Genomic DNA, 21,961 nt, shown 5'->3' on the forward strand with positions numbered 1-21,961 from the left:
AGTCTTCAATGTGGTTGGAAATACCATTGTAACTCAAGAGAAAGAGATTTATTTTGAAAGTCAACCTCATAAGGGACTATTGAAAACATGGAAATGAGTATTACTGCCAAAGGGCCATAGAGAAAGAAGAGAAGAGGGCTGAGAAGGCCAGAATATTATAGGAATATCATATTTAAGGTGCAGGAAGAGGAAAGGCAGCCAATGGAGAGAGGAGGGAAAGGGGCCAAAGAAGAAAATAGAGAAGGAGTAGTCAAGTCATTTTTATAGGGATGAAAGAAATAGTTGTTTCAGCTTTGGAAAAACTCAAAACTGAGGGGCCTGAAACCAAGCATAAAAAATATGAGCCTGTCATTATTTTTGATTCAAGTGAAATAGGATCTGTTTACATGTTGTTACTAAAGGATTTCTTCATTTTTTAAAATTTACTTCTTCATTTGTCCTAGAAATACGGATATGAAACATTTTCAGGAAAGTATCAATATTGACTGCATATCACAAATTTGCCCTGAGTTGGGGTGGTGGGGGAAGCTTCCTTTTATGATAGTTCTCTTGAAAATAGTGGCTCTCATTAAGTGGGAGGATAATTGCAGAAAAATGAAAAGTTTCAAGCACTAGTAATTCTTTTTTAAAAATCAAAATATACAGGGGTTTGGTGAAACCAGAACATTACCAGATTAATATTTTTTTCCTGAAACAGATTAGATGGATGGTCTGATTGGCTAGTCAGTTTATTTTTATAAGGCCAATTATATGTGATGCCTACATCAAAGATTTGGAAAGGACACTTTACTTCTTTTTAATATAAACAGTATCTAATCCAAAGCAGAATTAAACTGGTGTAATTTCATTTGGAAATAACTATTTAGTGAAACTTCCAGCCTGGGATATTTGTTACATCCTACTCATTCACAGCAAGCTTGGTGAGTTCCAGAAAGGAGAATCAGAATCAATCACTTTGGTGGGGGGAGGGAGGAAGGAGAAAAAAAAAAAAAAGCTTTGTGATAATGTGGGTCAAAGGTGGAAATGCATAAAACAATTTGTTTTGGTTAAAAGTCTGGTTTTCAAAAAGTTTGGAAAAACTGTTTCTTCTCCTTTCCTTTCTCCTTCCACACCATGGTCATATATTTTGTGGACCACAAATTACTGAATTATGGTCTCATCTTTACAGTCAGAGTGCAGAACATAATGCAACTTTCATAGCCACCATGTAAAAAGTTTCTCTTATCTGAGGAAACAGATACTTCCTCTTTTCTGAAGGTTTCTTTGATTCCCCCAACAAGAACTGAGCCCTCCCTCCTCAAATTTGTGATAGGATTTTGCATTTATTTGTGCACTTATTTTCCAAGTCATGTATGTATGTGTGTGTGTGTGTATATATATATATATATATATATAGATATATATATATATATATATATATATATATATATATATATATATCTGTATAATGTTGTGGTATAGAGCAATACATAAGTAGTGTGAAGCAATCGGGATTTTGCTACAGAGTACCAAAATTTATAGGGTTCTAAGAACATTGAATGGTTTTTAGAAGTATTAAAACAATTAAGTTTAATAGACTAAAACAAAGAAGAGTAATTAAAATAGGAAGCTATTGAAAGTGTGGAACTCTTTCATCTTCTTCTCTGCATGTTTTGGTAGTATATGATATTTTTTCCCAAACCAAATGGATTTCTCTTAAAGATTGATTTGAGGCAATGCTTCTCTCTTTCTTGAATGGATACGGTATAATTTCCCCCCAAGGATAAACATTTCTAGTGATATATCTGCATATTTTAATTTATTTTATAATTTTTGTGTACATATATATCTTATCTATAATACAAAATTATAAATTTCTTGAGATAGAGACTGTGTCATCTTTCTCTGTCCTTTTTGTGTTCCTATTTTCTGGTGCTATTTTTATTCACTTTAGCAACACATATCTTAGAACTATAATGATACAGAGAAGATTAAGATGGCCCCTGTGCAAAAATGCCATAGCAACTCATAAAGCATTCCATAGGGCATCTAGGTGGCACAGTGAATACAGTGTTGGACCTGAAGTCAAGAAGACCTGAGTTCAAATTTGACCTCAGACACTTAATAGCTATGAAATGCTAGGGAAATTGCTTATACTGTTTGCCTTAGTTTCATCATTTGTAAAACAAATAGGAAAAGGAAATGGCAAACCAGTCCAATGTCTTTGCCAAGAAAACCCTAATAGGATTATGAAAAGTCAGATTCAACCCACATTATCACAAAACTTATTTATCTATTTTATGTGTGTTGGCGGAAAGAACTTTGTTCACCAAGAAAAATGGGAATTTATTCATCTATTTTTTATAGTCTTGGAGAGGTGCTAGTGTTCCTCATGGATATTCAATGACTTGGCCTTGGTCACATAATAACAAAGTGGAGATTTTAATTCAGAAATTCCTGACTCTGGGTTCAGCAATCTTTCCACTACACTAAGCTGCCTTTCACCTTGTGTATAGTAAAAAACAAACAAACAAACAAACAAACAAAAAACCTTATTTGCTGAATTGAATCAAATTCTCTCAATCCTATACAAGCTATAGAAGTCTTCTTTATACTAGCTTGTACAATTCTAACTTTCTGCCTAACAGATGGAGAATGATGGTCATGAAACAGACTTGGTAAGGATTTGGGAAATTATTTAATCTGTTCTGATGCTTTTAGAAAGGAATTCATTTGCAATGCCCCCAAAAGAGTCTTTCTCCCACTGGAAACTGAGTAGTTGCCCATCAATTAGAGAGTAGATGAATGACTTATGGAATATGAATATTATGGGATATTATTGTTCTATAAGAAATGATCAGGAGGATGATTTCAGAGAAGCTTGGAGAGACTTATATGAACTAATGCTGAGTGAAATGAGTAGAACCAAGAGAACGCTGTATACACAGCAACAACAAGATTATACAATGATCAATTTTGAAAGAAGCTGCTCTTTTCAACAGTGAGGTGATTTAGGCCATTTTTAGTGGTCTTGTGATGGAAAGAACTATGGGCACTAAGTGTGGATTATAACACAATTATTTTCACTTTTTTGTTGTTTACTTGCATTTTGTTTTCTTTCTCATTACTTTTCCTTTTTGATCTGATTTTTCTTATGAAGCATGATAGTTGTAGAAAATGTGTAGAGGAATTGCATATGTTTAACATACATTGAATTGCCCATCTAGAGGAGGGGTTGTGGGTAAAAGTGGGAGAAAAAAATTAGAATACAAGGTTTTGCAAAGGTGAATGTTGAAAACTACCTATGCATATGTCTTAAAAATAAAAAGCTTCAAAAATAAAAAAAAATAAAAATTAAGTGTCTTTTCCCTTTCATTCTACAGAAGCAACTTCTTGGGTGTAATTGAGTGATTATTAAACTGGGGAATTCAGATAAATAAATCTTATTTTTAATAGGAATGAAATGTGTAACCTTGGACACATGATTTTCCCTCTTTAGGGAAAAATTCCTGGGGTTTTAATATCCTCAACTGTAAAATGAAGTTTGGACCTGATGTTTGTTTAGGACATGGAGTATTTTTGTTTGTATATATTTTCTGTGTCCCCAATGTTTAGTATATATCCTTGATACCGTATATTGTTTTTGTATAAGACGCCTCTTTTCATCAGTGGATGGAACTCATAGTTTGAAATCTTCCAATACCAGTCATTAGCAGCTAGTCTGGGAAATTTTGAGAGAGTGCTGACAGCATTAACAATTCTTCAGGAACACAGAAAAAGCTGAGTTTATCATATCCTTAACAAGAATCATAAGTTAAAGTAGGAAGCAATCAATGTTTGGCTTCCTCTTCCGTCTCCAGTCTATGTTTTGGTGTATTACTCCATGGGACATTCACAGAATTATCTGAGGACACTGAGAGATTAAGTGACTAGTCCATGTTTATACAACCAGTGTGTGTATCAAAGGCAAACCTGAACATAGATTTCACTCTGAAACTACTTCTCTATCATTACCTCATCCTATTCTTTGCCTTGAACATAATACAATAGTAATTATTTTGTGGACTTAAATTGAATTAGTGTTCATTTCAGTCTCAATCCCTTCATATACTCTAGGATGTCCATCCCCATTCCTTGTGCTCATCTGACTCTTATCATCATTGCTTCTTCTAGAACCCACAGTCACAACAAACACAACTGCCAAAACCCAATAATAACTCAATAATAGGTCAGCGTTTGCTCTGATCCATCCTTGAAGGAACATAATGCCCTGCAGAAAGACACTCCCAGGGAAGTCAAAACAACCACACATGATTATAATATTGTAGGACATTCAGATTAAAAGCAAGAATACACAGAAAAGGAATTAGTTCTTCATTACCCTGCTCTTTAATTACACTTCATCAATATGGAATGGAATAGCCACTGCACATATAGATAAGATTAAGAAGAGCTATTTGAAAGTATAGGACTCAACAGAAGCCTAACAGTTACATTGCAAAGAAATCAGTGGCATTCAGTCTATGCATCTGAAACTGGTGAGCAGCCTTTCTGGACCTTAGATGATGGGGTTATTTTTTGTATCCTTTTTTTCAAGAGATCTCATAAGTCTTGTTGGAGACCAAATGCTCCTTACAAAACAACATTTTGATGAGTTAAGTGTAAATGAATCAGAAACATACGGATTAAATTTCCCTTAATGCACATGGATTTAAAAATTAAGGGAAAAATGTTTGGCAAAACTTATTTTGGCTTTTGCCAAACCCAAAGCATTGGAAAAATAGTTGGAGATGTTCAATGAACCAACCCAGGAAAACGTGGCCGGCTTCCCCTATCCCTAATTATGAAATCTTCATTTGTTCTCATATGAAGTATCAGGAAAGTCCATGGAAAATGAGAGACATTTCTATTGGGGGCGACGCCTGCTTTTAAACAAGACTTTGTGAGAAAATCCCTGTGTTTACACATGAACATGCCAAACATTTGCATTTATCTTGCATAATTAATTGTGTAATCTTCAGAAGTAGGATTCTTCCTTTAACCCTTGTGGATGAAAGGCAATATCTTTCTCTCTGTATGCCTGTCATAAATATATATTTTAAAGGACTTTCAATGGAAGATGTCTTTTCTTAATTTTTTCCATATGTTGTTCTTAGTAGGGATGGTTTTTTCTGACTGAGTGTCTCCTAAATCCTGCTGGGTAATGCTGCAGATGGTCACGGTTAATACAAGCATGTGACGAATCCCAGATGTGAGAGCAATCAAAGTGATGTGCAGATCTAAGGGAATACTCTAGGGAACAAATGAGGGATATCTTGTAGGGTCAGAAAACTTAATGAGGGTCAAACCAAGAGGTGTGGGGGAGGAAGGAGGAAAGGAACAAAAAGTAGGAATCCATCAATATTTCAATTGTTGCAATTCATGTCTCCAAGAAAGGAGTTAAGAAGGAAATAATGTAAAGGGATGATATGTTTTACTCATGTAGCCAATTACAGGAGTATGTTTTCCAAAAGGAAGGAGATGATATTTCCACTATATTATACATTAGTCAGATTAAATATGACATATGATAGTCAGTTCTGAATTCCACATTACAAGAGAAATATTGACAAATTGACGCCAGTTCTCATTATAATGAGAGGACTGAAAATGATGTCCTATGAGAAATGATTGATGTAAGTTTATTTAGCTTGCAAAAGATAACACTTAGAAGAACATGGCTGTTGTCTTCAAATATGCAAATAGTTGATAAATAGAAGAGATCATAGACTTGAACTGAATATGGTTCTAGAAGGAGAACAAGGACCAATGAATAGAAGCAGCAAAGAGCCTTATTTCAACTCACTATAAAGATAATCTCCTAACATTAGAATTATCTAAAAATCAAGGATTTCCTTAAGTAGTAAATTTTTCATCACTTGAATTAATCCAAGGGAAAAGTGAATGAGCCCTTGTGAGAGATATTGTAGAAGGAATTCATGGTTCAGATATGAGATGAGGTTCTTCTGTAGTTCTTCCCACTTTCCAAAAATCATCTTTTTTTTTTCTATATTCAACCTAGAATGTTTATTTACCTCCAAATAATAAAAGAATCAAGATGAATTTCTCTTATTTTAGTTAATATTAAATCTAGAATTGCTTGATTTATAGAATAAGGAAGTAAAATAGTCAATATAACAAATTTTCTGATCTGAATGTTCAGCCATACCAGGACTTTTTAAACCTTTTCCATTCATGACTCCTTTTCACCCAAGAAATTTTTACAGGACCCCAGGTACAAGTATATACAATAAGTGTACAAATCAAACATTTACTGATAATAAATCATAATTTTATGACTTTCACATTCAATTACAATACCATATATGGGAATACAACCCACAGTTTAAGATTCTGGGAGCTATCTAGCTAAGGGAAAGCTTTGCTAACTTACGAAACAAGCCTACAATCAGCTGCCCTATACCATGCCAAAATACCCAACTAAAAAAATGAATTCCGTCTTTTTTTCCTCCAGAAATCTCAGGATTAGAAAGAGGATGCCAGAGGTCATTGAGCTTAACCTGCAGCAAGCCAACAGTAGTATTCTCTACTGTGTGCCCCCCAAAATGTTCTTTTGACATGAAGGCCTCTATTGAGGAGAAATCCATTATCCCTAAAGGCAATCCATTCTACTTTAGGTACGCTGCAATTGTTAGGAAATTCTCAAAGTCTCAAAAAGGTTAATTGATTTCATCATTTGATAGATCAGGAAATAAAAGTTTCACATAGTAATACAACTTGTCCTTGATCATACAAGTAATTAGTGAAGAGTAGTTAAAAAAAAAAAAAAAACAGGACTAGAAGACTTTTAACTCAAAGTTCACTGCTCTATTGTTTTATTTGATATGAAGTATTTAACTGAGTCAATTTTGCTTTCGTTTTGTTCAGTTTTTCAACCTCAATAAAAAGCCAAGGGAATAACTACCATAAGAAATAGTGTTTCTCAAGCTGATTACAAAAAAGCCTGGAAAGATTTTCACACACTGATGCTAGTGAAACAAGCAGAACCAGGACTATATTGTACACTATAACAGCAAAAATGTGCAATGATCAACTATGAAACACTTGGTTCTTCTTGATTCAGTGATCCAAAGTAACTCCAATAGAGTTTGGACAGAAAATGCCATCTGCATCCAGAAAAAGAACCAAGGAGATTGAATGTAAATCAACACAGGCTATGTTTTTTCTGTTTTTATTTTATTCCTCCACTCTGGTTTTTCCCCTTTGTTCTGATTTTTCTTTCCCAACATGATTCATAAAGCAATGTGTATTAAAAAATAAATAAATTTGCTAAAACAGGAAAAAAAGAAATAGTGGTTCTCAGGGAACCACTCATTTAAAAAATAGTTAAGTTCTTATCTTGTCCTCACCACTTAGGAAAAACATACTGAATGCCTGAAAAAGAATATATGTATAAGCAATTGGGTTAAGTGACTTACCCAGGATCACACAGCTAGGAAGTCTTAAGCCCCCAAGTCACCTTTTCTTCACTTCTTCATCTTTCTTTTATCTTCTGTGTGCTCAGTTAAGAATGTTTGTGTGTGAGAAAGCAAGTGTGTGCAGTTGCTAGTCAATCAGTAAGAATTTATTAAGTATCTTCTATGTGCCAGGTATAGCACTAAGGATACAAAGAAAAAATTATTAAGATTTTACTAGTAAGATGAAGACTTAAGATTTAGGACTATATATTCATAGACTAAGGAGAGAGAATACATGCAACCAACTTCAGAAAATAAAATATAAACAGGAAAAATTGAAGATAATAGAAGGAAGATATAGAATTAAGAAATATCAGGAAAGGCTTCTTACAAAAGCTAAGATTTTACCAGGACTTAAGAGAACTCAGGGGAGTTGAGAAGGAAGAATATTCCTGGAATGGGGAATAGATAGTTAAATTTCCACAATCTGAAGATCAATGGTCTCATGCAAAGAACAATAAGGAAGCTAGTGTTAATGAACTGAAGGATAGGTGGGGGCAAGGAAGAGAAAAATATAAGGAAAATGAAAAGGGAGAGGAAGGGATTAAAAGAGGCTGTTCTATTTAATTTGGAAGTAGGAGTCACTGTTGTTTATTAAATAAGGGAATTACATTATCAGATTTATACTTTAAGATGATTAATTTGATAAATAAATAAATAATAGAATGAAGTGTGGAGAGACTTGAGGCTGAGAAAGCAATCAGCATGTTATATAGTGCAGACATGTTATAATGAGAGCCTATACTATAGTAGTGTCAGTGTCTAAGGAGAAAAGGTGATTACATAGGAACATGTGGTATTGTGTCTTTCTGCATGTTTGTCCTGTTGGCTTGTTTTTTATTATGTCCCCCAATATCCTTAGAATAAAGTTACAGCATTCATTCATCCATATATTCATCTACTTTTACATTTTGTTAGCATGTGATTGAGCAAAATAATTTCTGATTACTTTACTTAGTTCAACTTAATTTATTATAAATTCTTTTTCTTTCTCTGACTTTTAATACTAGCAATTAGTTTTTTTTTTTCCTTTTGTAAACAATTAGACAGTTTTTGTCTCTTTTATAAAAAAGCACTATTTAATTTTATTAATTTAATGGTGATTTGCTTTTAATTCCAAAAATCTCTTCTTTCATTTTCCAAATTTTATGCATGTGTATACATATATAAATGTGTATGTGTATGATTGTGTGTGTGTGTGTGTGTGTGTGTGTGTGTGTGTATGTTCCCCCAAAATGATTGTTCTGGCTGTATCCCAAAAGGTTTGGTTTGATGTTTCACTATTTTCATTTTTTTTTTTTTTGATGAAAGTACTATTGTTTTCATGACTTGTACTTTCATCTAGTAATTGAATAATTGGAGAATTAATTATGCAATTAAATTGTAATTCTTCAAATATATTTTATTAATTATAATCTTTTTTGCATTGTGGTTAATAAAGATTATATTATTATTTTTGCTACTCGTCATTTGTTTATGAGGATTGAAGCCTTAATACATGTACAGGTTTTTTATAGATGTTATGCATAACTTAGAATATATATGTACTTCTTTTATTCATATTCAGTAATTTCCAAAAAGCCATCATATCAAACATTTTTAATGCTATGTTCTTAATTTCTTTCCTTTTAAAATCATGTCTCTAAATTTGAAGTATATCACTCTCTCCTGATTATTTTCCTCCCTCTCTGACTGCTTTTTCTCGGTCTCCTTTACTGAATCCTTATCCAGATTGCATCTTGTAACCATAGATTTCCCAGAGTTATTTAATTGTCCTTCGTCTTTTTCCCTACAATTTTACCTCATTTGATGATTTCAAAACTCCTGCGGATTTAATTACTATATTTTTACTTATGATCCTCAAATCTACCTATCTTGCCTCAAACTCTCCATTCTCCAATTTCACATCTTCAACTGTCATTTTTATATCTCAATCTGAATGTCTAGCAGACAAATTAAATCTGTCCAAAATGTAACACTCTAGGTTTCCCCATAAACCAAATTGCCCTCCTGCTTCACTGCTATTGTAGAAGACAATACCATTTTTCTAGTCCTTCTGGCTTATACGCTTAAAGACATTTTTGAGTCTTTGTTATCTCTTAACTTTCATATCTTATCAATCATTAAGAGCTATGCATTTCACTTGTGTAACATAACTCAAATACATCCTCTTTTCTCCTCTGATACAATTCTACTGTCACAATTCTACTGCAGACATTCATTACCTCATATCTCATTATTACAAAACCCTGATGGTGCATTTACCTGCTTCAAATCTCTCTTCAATCTAATCCAACTTCCATTCATCCACTCAAAATGATTTTCCTGACAAATTTGACTATGTTAGCTCCTTACTTCACAAATATCAGTGGTTATCTATTTCCTCTGGGATTAAATGCAAAATTCTATATTTGGCATTTAAAGAGATTTATAACCTAGTCCCCTCCTACTTTTCCAGTCTTATACTTTATTCTTCATCACATACTCTTAAATTCAGTGATACTGATCTTTTTGCTATTCTACATATATGAAAGTCGAACTCTTGATTTTGGTTCTTTTCTCTAGTTGTTCTCCATGCCTACAATGCTCTCTCTCATTAGCATTATCTACTAGCTTCCCTGACTTATTTTAAATTCCAACTAAATCTTTTATGGCAAGTAGTTTCCAAATTTATTCATTTGCCTTTCTTGCAATATTTCCTTTTCCATATATGTGTGTGTGTGTGTGTGTGTGTGTGTGTGTGTACATTTGTTTCTGTGTATGTATATGTGCGTAAGAAATCATTAGAGTGTCAGTATCTTGAGGGCAGGGACTGTCTAGTGCTTAGCATGATATCTAGGACATAATAGACACTTTAATAAGTGCTTTTTAATTGATTTTATTAGATTTCTCTAGGTCTAAAAGAATAATACTTAAGTTTCCAACTATCAAAATTTTATAGACTTGTAAATCATTTAATACTTTATTTTAAGTACAGTATTTAGGTACTATGATTTGGTGAGTATGTCAAAAGTTAATATGAGCTTATTGTACTTGGCTCCTTTAAGCATATTATAGTTTTTAGAATTTATCTGTTTTAATCATATTTATTTTTATAATTGTATTGTCTAAGCTCATGATTACTATCCTTGCTGTTTTGAATTCACTTGGAGCATAATAAATTGTATTTCTTACTTTTATTTCAACTATATATTTCAAATGTTTTTCTAGTAAACAAGTTGTTCAATCCTGATTTCTGATCCATTCTCTTGCCCTCTTCCATTTTATGGTGATCATCCCATTAACACTCACAGTAATGATAGTTTTTCATTTCCCTCTGTCTTATCTCTTATACATCTTCTTATCTTTATCTCCATAATTTTCTTTATAAAATAGTTAGGGAAATAACTTGTTCAACACTTATAAGCTATCTGTTTTCATTTTTTTTTTTTTTTGCTTTTCTTCTTATTTTCAACATTTAGTACCACACTTTGCACATGTAGGTGCTTTATAAAAAGATAGTTGATTGAATGATTCTGTTCTGTTTTTCTTGTCTTGACTCCAACTACAACTTTTTAATCTTTTCTTTTCTTTTCTTTCTTTCATACTTCAGAATTGGAATTTGTCTCCTTATAAGCAATCCTCCCCTCTTTTCTACCTTCTCATTTTCCTATTTTTTCTGTTATTTGTTTGTGTATGTGCATATGTGTTATGGTTTAAATGAACATGAATTTCAATAGTGACTAATTCTCTTGCCCTCTTCCTTGTTTGTACAGTTTTTTTTCCCAACGTGCCATGATTATATAAAATAATAAAGTCTATCACTCCTTCCCCTTTTCTTCTTAATGTATTATTTACTCCTTACCTCTTATTTCTTCTTTTAAGATAATCATAGTAGGCCAACACGGTTCCAAGGACTACTGCCTCTATTATTTAGCTTTCTTTGGACTAATGAAAATATTAAGCTTCTAAAAGAACAGCTGATTCTTTTTCCTTATTTAGAACAAGTATTTTTCTATCACACAGTCTATTATAATGGCCATAGTATATTTTCATTTCTAATTTTCTCTTAACTTTTTTTTATTTCACATATTTTGCTCAGTTCTGATTTTTTTTTTCATCAGGGGTGCTTCAAAGTCTTCTATTTCATTAAAAATCAAATTTTCTCTGTATGATTATACTCAATAAGCAAGTTATCCTTGATTACAGGTATTTGTCTATTGCATTTTGAATATATGGCTCTGAATTCTCCTCTATTTGATAGAGATAGCTACAAAGTTTTGTATCATCTTCACTATAGTTCAGTGATAATAAACTCTGATTACAGAATTTGTTTTTGTTTAATCTGGGAGTACCATATGAATTATAGTAATATTTATATAACACAACACAGAGCCTGTTACACAATAGATGCTTAATAAATACTTGCTTCCCACACTCATTTTTCGTTTTAAGATTATTTAAAAAAAAAATGATCCAGGAATTCTTTATATTACCACTGTACTTTCTGGTGTGCAAAGTTTTTCATTTATGTTGCTTTTGGAATATAGTATCTAGGATATTGTTGAGGTTGTGATTATCTGGTAAACTAATGATCTATTTTAACCTATTTGGGATCATTTTTATAGGAGATATCTGCAATTTTCTTTTCTATTTTCAGCATTTTGCTTTAACACTGCCTGTTTTCTTGTGGCATTTTTTAATCATGTGCAGTCCTGTGGCCCACCCATACAAGTATCCAAACCTTTGTTAGTATTAGCTTAAAACTCATAAACCTAAATGTCTTCTGTTTATTTGTATTTTTAGCTTTATTTCCGGAATTATGACTTTTTAAAATTTTGGTCAGGGTTATGTTTTAATGGCTTCTAAAAACTTGAATACAATCTTAGGTTCCTACTGAATCTCAATTTGTATTGTACAAGGTCCTAAAAGTGATCTTTTCTTCTGTTGTTTTCTGCTCTGCACAAAATAAAAGATCATTTAATTGAATACCAGTTAGGAAATAAGATGACACTAGAATGATTACCTTCAACCATTATAGGTTGAATACCCAAAAGCTTATAAGCCAAAAGGAGGAAGACAGACAGAGGAGTTGGGATGAATCAAAACACACTATTAGAAATCCTAAGGGATATTTACTAAAGTATATTTATTGAAAAAGTATAGCTAAACCAAAGTACATAAACAACTATCACCATCCCTCTTAAATGAGATACATTCCCTCTTCCCACCATCTATTTGGTCCCTAAATAGGTGATACAATGCACACTGTACTGAAGTCAGTAAACTCAAATTCAGATTTAGCCTCAGCAGTAGTCAAGTAACTCTATTTGTCTCAATTTTCTCAATTATAGAATGATGCTAATAAGCACTTAACTTGCCAGGATTACTGTGAAAATCAAATAAATAATGTCTTTTTTAAAACATACACTTTATTTTAACATTGTTTTTATTTTAAATTTTGTGTTACAAATTTTCTTTCATCCTCCAGTCTTTCTCCTACTTATTGGGAAGATAATCAATGTGATATCAATTATACTTGTAAGTCATGAAAAACATATTTCCCAATTAGCCATGTTTCAAGGAAAAAAATAAGAAAAATAAAGGAAGGGGGAAAGTATGCTTTAATCTGCTTTAATTTTATATAGTTCATTGATTCTCTCTCTAGATTGTTGATAGCATTTTTTAGCCTGAGTCTTTTGGAACTGTCTTCTATTATTGTATAGATTATAGTAGCTGTCTTTCACAGTTGATCATTGTAACAATATTGCTGTTACTGTGTACAATGTTTTCCTGGATCTGCTAACTTTATTTTGCATCCATTCATACAGTTCTTCCTGTTTAATAATTTCTTATAGTATAATAGTATTGCTTGACATTAGTAACATGTTTAGTCCCATATCTGGCACATTGTATATACTTAATGGTCAATGAAAAAGTTATTTCCCTTGATTATGTAACATGGTTTTTTGGCTGCTAACTCAGTTCAGTGTTGGGCAGGGGTAAACAGGTATTTCTTAGGGCTTGCTTTCACTGATTTTGATTATTCCTCCTGCCACCTCTGATAATTGAGGGTACTTTTGATAACTCTTATGATCTTTTAAAACTTACAAATTATAACTTGATATGTTCTGTGTATAATGCTCATTTACCTAAGATCAGGAAATAATAAATCCAGAGGGGGGGAATAAAATATGCACCATGCTTTTATAATCCCATGGATGGGGAGATGACTTACTTAGCCTCTCAACCTATATATATAGCCTCTCAACCTTCCATATAATTTCTTCCTCCTGATTAAAAGGCACCAGGGAACATTTCTAATAGATGGAGAAAGATTTCCTATTCTAGTCTATCTTCCATTTAACTCCTGAATTGGTCTTCTAAGGAACAGAACTGTATCTGTCACCTCTTTAGTCAATAAATTCTAGTGGCTCCTATGTATCTTTAGGTCTAAATATAATATCTGTTTTTTAACTTTTAAAGGCCTTTATATCTAGTCCCTTCCTATTTTTCCAGGTTTTTTAGAGCATACTCTCCATTTGTTTTGTGATTCAGTAGCACTGTGCTCCTGGCTACTCCTAGTCCACAATATTCCATCTTCCAGCTCAACTTTTTCACATAGTAGCTCCATACCTAGAATGCTCTTCCTCCTTATCTCTATAAACTGGCTTCTAAGACTACCTTCAGACTCTAGCTAAAATATCACCTTCTGCAAGGAGTCTTTCCTAAACCCTATAATATTAATATCTTCCTTTTAAGAATACTTACAATTTATTCTTTATATATGTCATTTTTATATAATGAGCATGTTTTCTCCTCCAGTAGAATGTAAGCTTTATAAAAACTGGGACTCTTGTCTTGTTTATATTGTCAGTGTTTTGTACAGTACCTGATTTTACTCTTTCTCCTCCTTTTTTTTTTTTTTAAGTATTATTGTTTTTGGAGGAACAACAGTTTCTGATTACCAATCTATCCAATGTACATTTTCACTGATTTTATTGTTGAATTTGAACACAAATTTTGGGTATTTGTAGCAATTAGTCATACAAAAATTACTCCAACTTCATTTTTTCCCTCTCAAAATACCTTATCCATGCCAAATCCAAGAACATTAGTTATTTATGGACTTTTTTTGTGTGTGTGAACGTATCTCTAAACAGTATAAAAGAAATTTCCCCTCCCTTCCAGTAGAAGTTTTTCTTATTTCTCATCTTTGCTCTTCCTTCCCCATTCCCCCATCAATTAGAAATGATTTTTCCATTCTCAAAGTTTTGTTGACTCTAGCCAAATCCCTTTTAGTATTTTAAAAGTCTCAAAGAAGTCAATCAAATGAGGAAGTAGGAAAGGGCACCACAAGGCTGTTTTGGCAGCTGGCAGAAACACGGACTTCTCTGGCTGCCAGTACCATCCTCAGCACATGCTGGTCATTTCCTTTTTGTGAACACATATGGAGCCACTACTCCCCAGAGCTTGGAGAGGTTAAGGAATCAATCTTATTGCTATTTAACACTTGTTATATAGAGAGAGTATGCTATGATGAACATCTAAAAATAAGTTCTCTCTCTTGGAAATTTCAGTGTTCTGTTTTCAAAAGTATTAATAACTAAAATTAACATAAAAATCCTATATCCCAAAGCACCCCACATGTTGGAAAATCTCTTTGCCTGACTTTGAAATGCCAAGTCAAATTTGGTAACTATTTAATTAAATGGAGAAACCACATGGAATAATAATTGTAATAGTATTTGCTTGGTAACTCATAAAAATGTTGAGATTAAAGAAAATTTCCTCCTACTCTTTCAGAGAAAAAGACTAAGTAAATCCATTTAGACCCCAATCATGAAGCATAGGATGTACTGAAAACCCAAAATCCACTTTAGATTTTCTCCTAAAATAAGATCTAGACCTTGATGGAGAGGACAATGGCAGGACAGTCACCATCAACTTATAGACTAAACTTTATTTCACTAAAATAATTATGAACTTAGTCCTCAAATTCACTACCCAAAAATAGATGAAGTTCTTAGAATTCCCCACCCTCTGCTTGTCCTGTCTATACAATCTTTCTCTAGTTATCCTGGATCAAGTCTCCCTTTCCAAGTTGCACAGAAAAATTCCATCAAAAGTAAATAGTGCTATAAGTGACCAAATGGATTAGTGATGCAGGAAGAATTGTCTCTGATATAATCTTGCTATTTCATCTTGAACAAGTCACTTCTTCACTTACCATGAGAAAACACTGTAAGAAATGGTTTTTAACATGTGTGTGTGTGTGTGTGTGTGTGTGTGTGTGTGTGTAAACAGAATAGTCAAAATTGTTTTTAAAAACGTGTTAACTAACCCAAAGTCAAGAACTCCTTCTTTAAAACTCCAAGTTAGGAAGTAAAGAAAAGATGGACACTCATGAAAACAATTTCTTCTACTGTTAATATATCCTTTTTTGAACTGGTAATTTATTGTTATATATTTTGAATTCTCCCTGATGTTCTTCTGGATACATGAAAATATTCTGTTTTGTTTTGTTTTGCATTCCTTTTCTTTTTCCTTTCTTCTTTTAATTAAATAAATAAAAATTATAAAATAAAAGACCTCAAATTGCAAAGAATCTTATATCCTAAAGTACTCTGAGACATAGATAAATCACTACATTGATAAAGAGTTTACCTGGAGCTTCCTAACTAATAAATTTGTATATCTGATAAAAATAAAATAAAAATGTCACACGCCATATGTTAAGAAAAAATTTAAAACTATCTAGTTCATACTCCACAACCCCATTTCCAGACCATCATAATAAGATAAATCATGGGATTATCAGTAAAGAAACCTGATGTCCCAACTTCTGAATGGAGAATAAAGCTCATTCATTAATATGCATACCATTAAGATTCTTGTTCCATATTTGTGGAAAATTCTCTGAATCTCACGGTATTGTGCATATGGAGTATGTTGGTGGGCAGATGAAAGGGATAAGAAAGGATGAAAATTAAGTCTCTGTAACGTCAACATTTGATCACTTTGCTTCTATTTAAGGGAATGGACTGTGTTTCATGAAACCAACTATTTGCAATTCTACAAATAGTCTTTATGCCAGAGATGTATTGTTTGTTCTTCCAAAAATTTATTTCTATTAGATGAAGAGTTGAAAAAATTTCAAACTGTTCAAGTTTATAACTAACAGTTTTCATTGGTGGTTGGATTTGTGGACCAATTAATTTCACAAAGAAATATCATGTATTATAATTGTCAAGACATGGCAACTAGGAAATCTATTCTTAATCTGTATTTCCATTGTTTAATATTAGTAAGCCCTGAAGGAATTTTTATCCACCATTCTCAGCCTTTTTTCTGGAGGTCAGTGTCTTCCTGAAAAGAAGGAAGTAGATGAGTTTTCTGAAGATACTTCCCATCGTGACTACAGTCTCTGAACCCATGATGCTTAGTACAATATCTGGAAGATATTAATAGATGCTTTCTTCTATCATCTATCTATCTATCTATCTATCTATCTATCTATCTATCTATCTATCAATTACCCACTATCTCCATCCGTTTGTCTGATCAGTCATTCAGCTATCTATTTATGCAACTACATTATCAGATCTTGAAATAACTTCCAGCTGTAATTGTTGAGTTGTCATCAGTGATATCTCAAAAATCATGGAAAAACAAAACAAAAGGTAATACAAGATTAGAGAAGGTCAAATTTTATTCTTGAGAGAGACAGACACACACACACAGAGAGAGGTACAGAGAAAAAGAGACAGAGACAGAGAAAGAAAAGACAGAAACAAAGAGAGAGATAAATAAGCAGAAGAAGCAGAAGGAGAAAGAGAAGGAGGAGAAGAAAACGAAGAAGGGGGAGGAGGAGGAGAGTAGAAAGGAGAAGGAGTAGGAGCAGAAGAAGAAGGAGGGGAAGGGGGGAGAAGGAAGGAGAGGAGAACATGGAAAAAGGGAAATAGAGATTTTAAACAGCTAGCAAGGCTCTATCAAGAGGAAGTCATGCCAGACTAACCTGATTTCCTTTATTGATAGTAACACTAAACTAATCAATTAGTGGGATCCTGTGAATATAGTTCATTTACTTTTTAGCAAAACAACTTCTTCTTCTTCTTTTTTAAAATATCTTTTTATTTACAAGTTATATGCATGGGTAATTTTACAGCACTAACAACTGCCAAACCTTTTGTTCCAATTTTTCCCCTTCTTCTCCCTACCCCCTCCCCTAGATGGCAGGATGACCAATACATGTTAAATATATTAAAGTAGAAATTAAATACAAAATAAGTATACATGACCAAACCATTATTTTGCTGTACAAAAAGAATCGGACTCTGAAATACTGTACAATTCGACTGTGAAGAAAATCAAAAATGCAGGCAGGCAAAAATATAGGGATTGGGAATTCAATGTAATGGTTCTTAGTCATTTCCCAGAGTTCTTTCGCTGGGTGTAGCTGGTTCAGTTCATTACTGCTCCATTGGAACTGATTTGGTTCATCTCAGTAAGCAAAACTTCTTAATAAACTTCATTTTATAATACTTATATAAAATATATATGTATATGTATATATTAGATGATATTATGATCAGATAAGAACTGATTGGGTGACAGTACTCAAAAAGTAATTGTTAATAGTTCATTGTCAACATGGTAGGAGATATCTATTAGAATTACCTAGTAATCTGTACTTGACCTTGTACTGTTTAACAATTTTATCAATAATTTGAATCAAAGCATAGGCAGTATAGAGGAAAGTGTGGTGGATACAGTGTTGAGCCAAGAGTTAGGTATATTTAAGTTCAAATCTGGCCTCAGACACTTATTAGCTGTGTGACCCTAGGCAAGTCACTTAATTAAGTTTGCCTCAGTTTCTTCATTTGTAAAATGAGCTAGAGAAGGAAATGGAAAATAACTCCAATATCTTTGTCAAGAAAACCCCAAATAGGGATACAAAGAATCAGACTTGACTGAAAACAACTGAAGTGACATAGTATGATCAACAAATTTGCTGATAGTGATAGCTAACAAAGGGACAGATTTAGAATCTAGAAGGACCTTGACAGATTAGAGTTTTGGCTGAATCTAATTAGGTGAAAATTTAACAGGGACAAGTAGAAAGTATTACCTTTGAAAATCAAAAACAATCTTAAAAATATGGGAGTGATAATTATATAAAAGTATATTAGAAATCTAAAATGTTAGTGGAATGCAAGATCAGTGTGAGTTGGTTGTGTGATACAGCCACCAAAAAAGCTTATGTGGTCTTGAATTGCAAAAAGTATAGAATAGCTACCAGATAAAAGAAAGTCTTAGTTCCCATGAACTCTGCCCTTATCAGCTCATTGGAGGACTATGTTCCCTTTCAGGCTTGAATCAACAGTATGGTTCCCTATTCTATATTAGGAATCTTCTTGGCAAAGATACTTCATAGTTCATTTTACAGATGAGGAAACTGAGACAAAGAGGGCTAAATTACTTGCTCAAGTTTACACACTCAGTCAATGTCTGAAGTCAAATTAGAACTCAAGAAGATGAGTCTTCTTGCCCTCAGACTCAACACTATCCATTGAGCCATCTAGCAGCCATAGATGAGAGTGAGTTGTAGTGATTAACTAACCCTAGAAGGGCTATCTCTTGAGAGAAAAAAAAAAAAGATGCTGAAATGCAGATTCAAAGTAGAGTGAGGATTGGTTGAAGGAACTGGAACTGTTTATCCTGCATAATGGAAGAATTAAGGAGAACATGATAAGTTGCCTTCAATTTGCCTGATGGAAAGTGAATTAAATTTGTTCTGCCCAGCCCCACAGGACAGAACTAATAGTAGGTGGAAATTGCAAAGAGCCAAATTTAGTCTGCAGGTTAAGAAAACTTTCTAACTATTAGAGATTTCAGAATGAGAATAGGCTGCCTCAGTAGAGAACTTCTGTTGAAGGCTGGATGTTGTAAAATGAATTCTTGAATAGGTGCAAGATGGGATATGTGCCTTCTGAAGTCCCTTTTAACTCTGAGATTCTCTAATTTTAAAGTCCTGAGCAGAGTAGATGCTCAATGAAAATTTGTTGAATTGACTATGTTTAGACAGCTTGCCTGGAGACCTCAGTTAAAAATGCCATTTCCTATAACAACACACCTCTTAAATCCCTGTCTCTTTCATTAATCACTAATCAGGGCATCTGCAGAAGGCAGAAAGCAGAAGTCCGCCCACAATGTGCAAAGTGCCCATCGCTGAGCAGTAGGGTGTAAGAGACACATTGCTAAGCGTTGTTTAACAGGCTGTGGAATCTTGTCATCTGTCACAGAGGAGACAGCATTCTGACTGCGTCAGATCTTGAAATATGTGGCTTCCTTTTGTGTTTTGGTCTCCTACCCAGCAGCAGCCTTGCCTCTGACAGCCGTTCCTTTGAAATAGATGTGCTGGGAGTCTGCCCGCTGAGTTTGGAATGGATGCAACATCAGCCCCAAACTGAGATTCAAACTCTCCTCTGCCTCACTTCTGAGAGGAAAATGGGGGCAGACGACAAATTATTGAGAAAATGCTTTCTTCCAGATCGTAAGCCATATTGAACCAAGAAAACAAGGGGGGGGGGTGGCACTAGGATGTCAGGGCTCCATGTTTATGAGCCCTAACTCATATTGCCTACCCAGCACAGTGGAACTCTGCTATAGACACAGTGGGGCAGGATTTGGAACATAGGAGGGGCTGGGCTACCTTTACACCATGAAACAGTAGAGACATACATCGTAATTTACTTTAAGGACTCTTTTCAGAGGAACATGAATAAAGACCTGGAATGAATCTTAGAATTCATCAAATTTAAACCTTTCATTTTAAAGATGAGAGTCTGAGGTCAAAGTAACAGAGGTAACAAGGTTGGGATTTGCTTAAGGTGTATTTTACATTGCAATACTCTTATCACTATGCTGGAAACCAACATTTAGGTGACCTTGAGGTGTACAGAACTGACCAAAGCCACCTTTTCTGGGTTTTGGAGAACTAGTCCATAACGCCATCATCATCAGAGTGAATGAACAAATAATCATTTGGTCCCTAACTGTTTCTAGGGATGTAATTGTTTTAAAAAAGTTAAACATAAACTCTACCCTCCATGTCTTTTAAAGTCTAAGAATGCTGGGGGGAAAAAATCTATATTCTGAGACTGTACAGATACAGAGACAATTGTAAAAATAGGTTTTTAAATAGATTCGGTAAATACATATCCAGTAAACTCAGGCTAAGTGATATTTTGTAGGGCAAATAGGCACTACCACACATTGAGACAGGGTTGGATTGAAAGAAGATTGTTTCTCTTCATGAGGTTGTTTCATGGATGGAAGAAGGGAGATGAATATACTGGGAAAGGAATGAAGTACAGCAGAAGAGAAAGCATGAAAAAAAAAAAAAACAAATTAAATAGCTGAATTGGCAATTGAGCTTTTTTCCATTGTTCCATTTCAATTAGATTGTACTTGCATCCTCAAAATAGCACAATGCTTCATGCCGAATACACAGTGGAGAAGAAAAGAAGGAATAAAGGAAATAGACATCTATTAATTATCTACTGTTCCAGGAACTGGACTAAGCATTTCTAAAAATATTAATCCTTTTGATCCTCATAGCATCCTTGAGAGACAGGTGTACTTATTATGTCAATTCTATAGTTGAGAAAACTGAGGCAAACAGAAGTTAAGTTACTTGACAATTGTCATGTAAGTAGTAAGTATCTGGGTATAGATTTGAACTTAAGTCTTCTGCACTCCAGACCTAGTACTCCATCAGTTTACTGAGAAATCTAGATGAATAACTACTTGTTGACTCCATTGATTTGTGCCTTCTTTGTGTCAGTTATTGTACTAGGTACTGGGTATATGAAAACAAAAATAAAATGGTGAAACTTATATTCTACAGAATGGTGACAATAAGTTGATGCAAAATATATTGAAAATACTGGAGGTGAGAACCCACTTGTAACTTTTAAGAATTAAAAAGAATTTCTTTGGCTTTAGAAAAGACATCTGTCTGACATTTAAATATAATTTTAAATTATCAAATATAAATACAAAGGAATGGATATGAAATAATGATACTAGTGGATGGGATGATCAATCCAAAAGATGGATTAGTGAAATAAACTGAGATGTTCAGCAGGATCAGTAGTATCTTGACTGGCCTGGAGACTTGCTGGATATAACCCAGAACTATCTCTTTGATGATGACAAGCAGAAGATTATGCAATCCTAGTCTTGGATAGATTCTAGAATCCAACCCTCTGATCCAGAGGGTCAGGCTAAGCTTTGAGACATTTTTATCAAAATTGTACATATTGGCTTTGTAGAAGGCTTTGAAATTATTGGAAAACTCCTTAGCCCAATATTTCTTTTTGATCCTGTTATAGATTAATTTTCACATAAACTGGGACACCCAAGTATATTTTTGTAAGGAAGAGATTCTTTTCTTTATTTTTCCCCCAAAGCCTTGATTT

At 33.5% G+C, this 21,961-nt stretch overlaps 1 non-coding gene across 1 annotated transcript; it reads left to right on the forward strand.

Annotated features, from left to right (window-relative positions):
- Positions 1–1,920: 1,920 nt before the first annotated feature.
- LOC127563592 (U6 spliceosomal RNA) lies at positions 1,921–2,027 on the forward strand. Its single transcript, XR_007954035.1, has one exon. It is a non-coding gene; the product is annotated as a U6 spliceosomal RNA (small nuclear RNA).
- Positions 2,028–21,961: the final 19,934 nt, after the last annotated feature.

Source organism: Antechinus flavipes, chromosome 4 (assembly GCF_016432865.1).
Source record: "Antechinus flavipes isolate AdamAnt ecotype Samford, QLD, Australia chromosome 4, AdamAnt_v2, whole genome shotgun sequence".
In the NCBI taxonomy this organism is placed as follows: domain Eukaryota; kingdom Metazoa; phylum Chordata; class Mammalia; order Dasyuromorphia; family Dasyuridae; genus Antechinus; species Antechinus flavipes.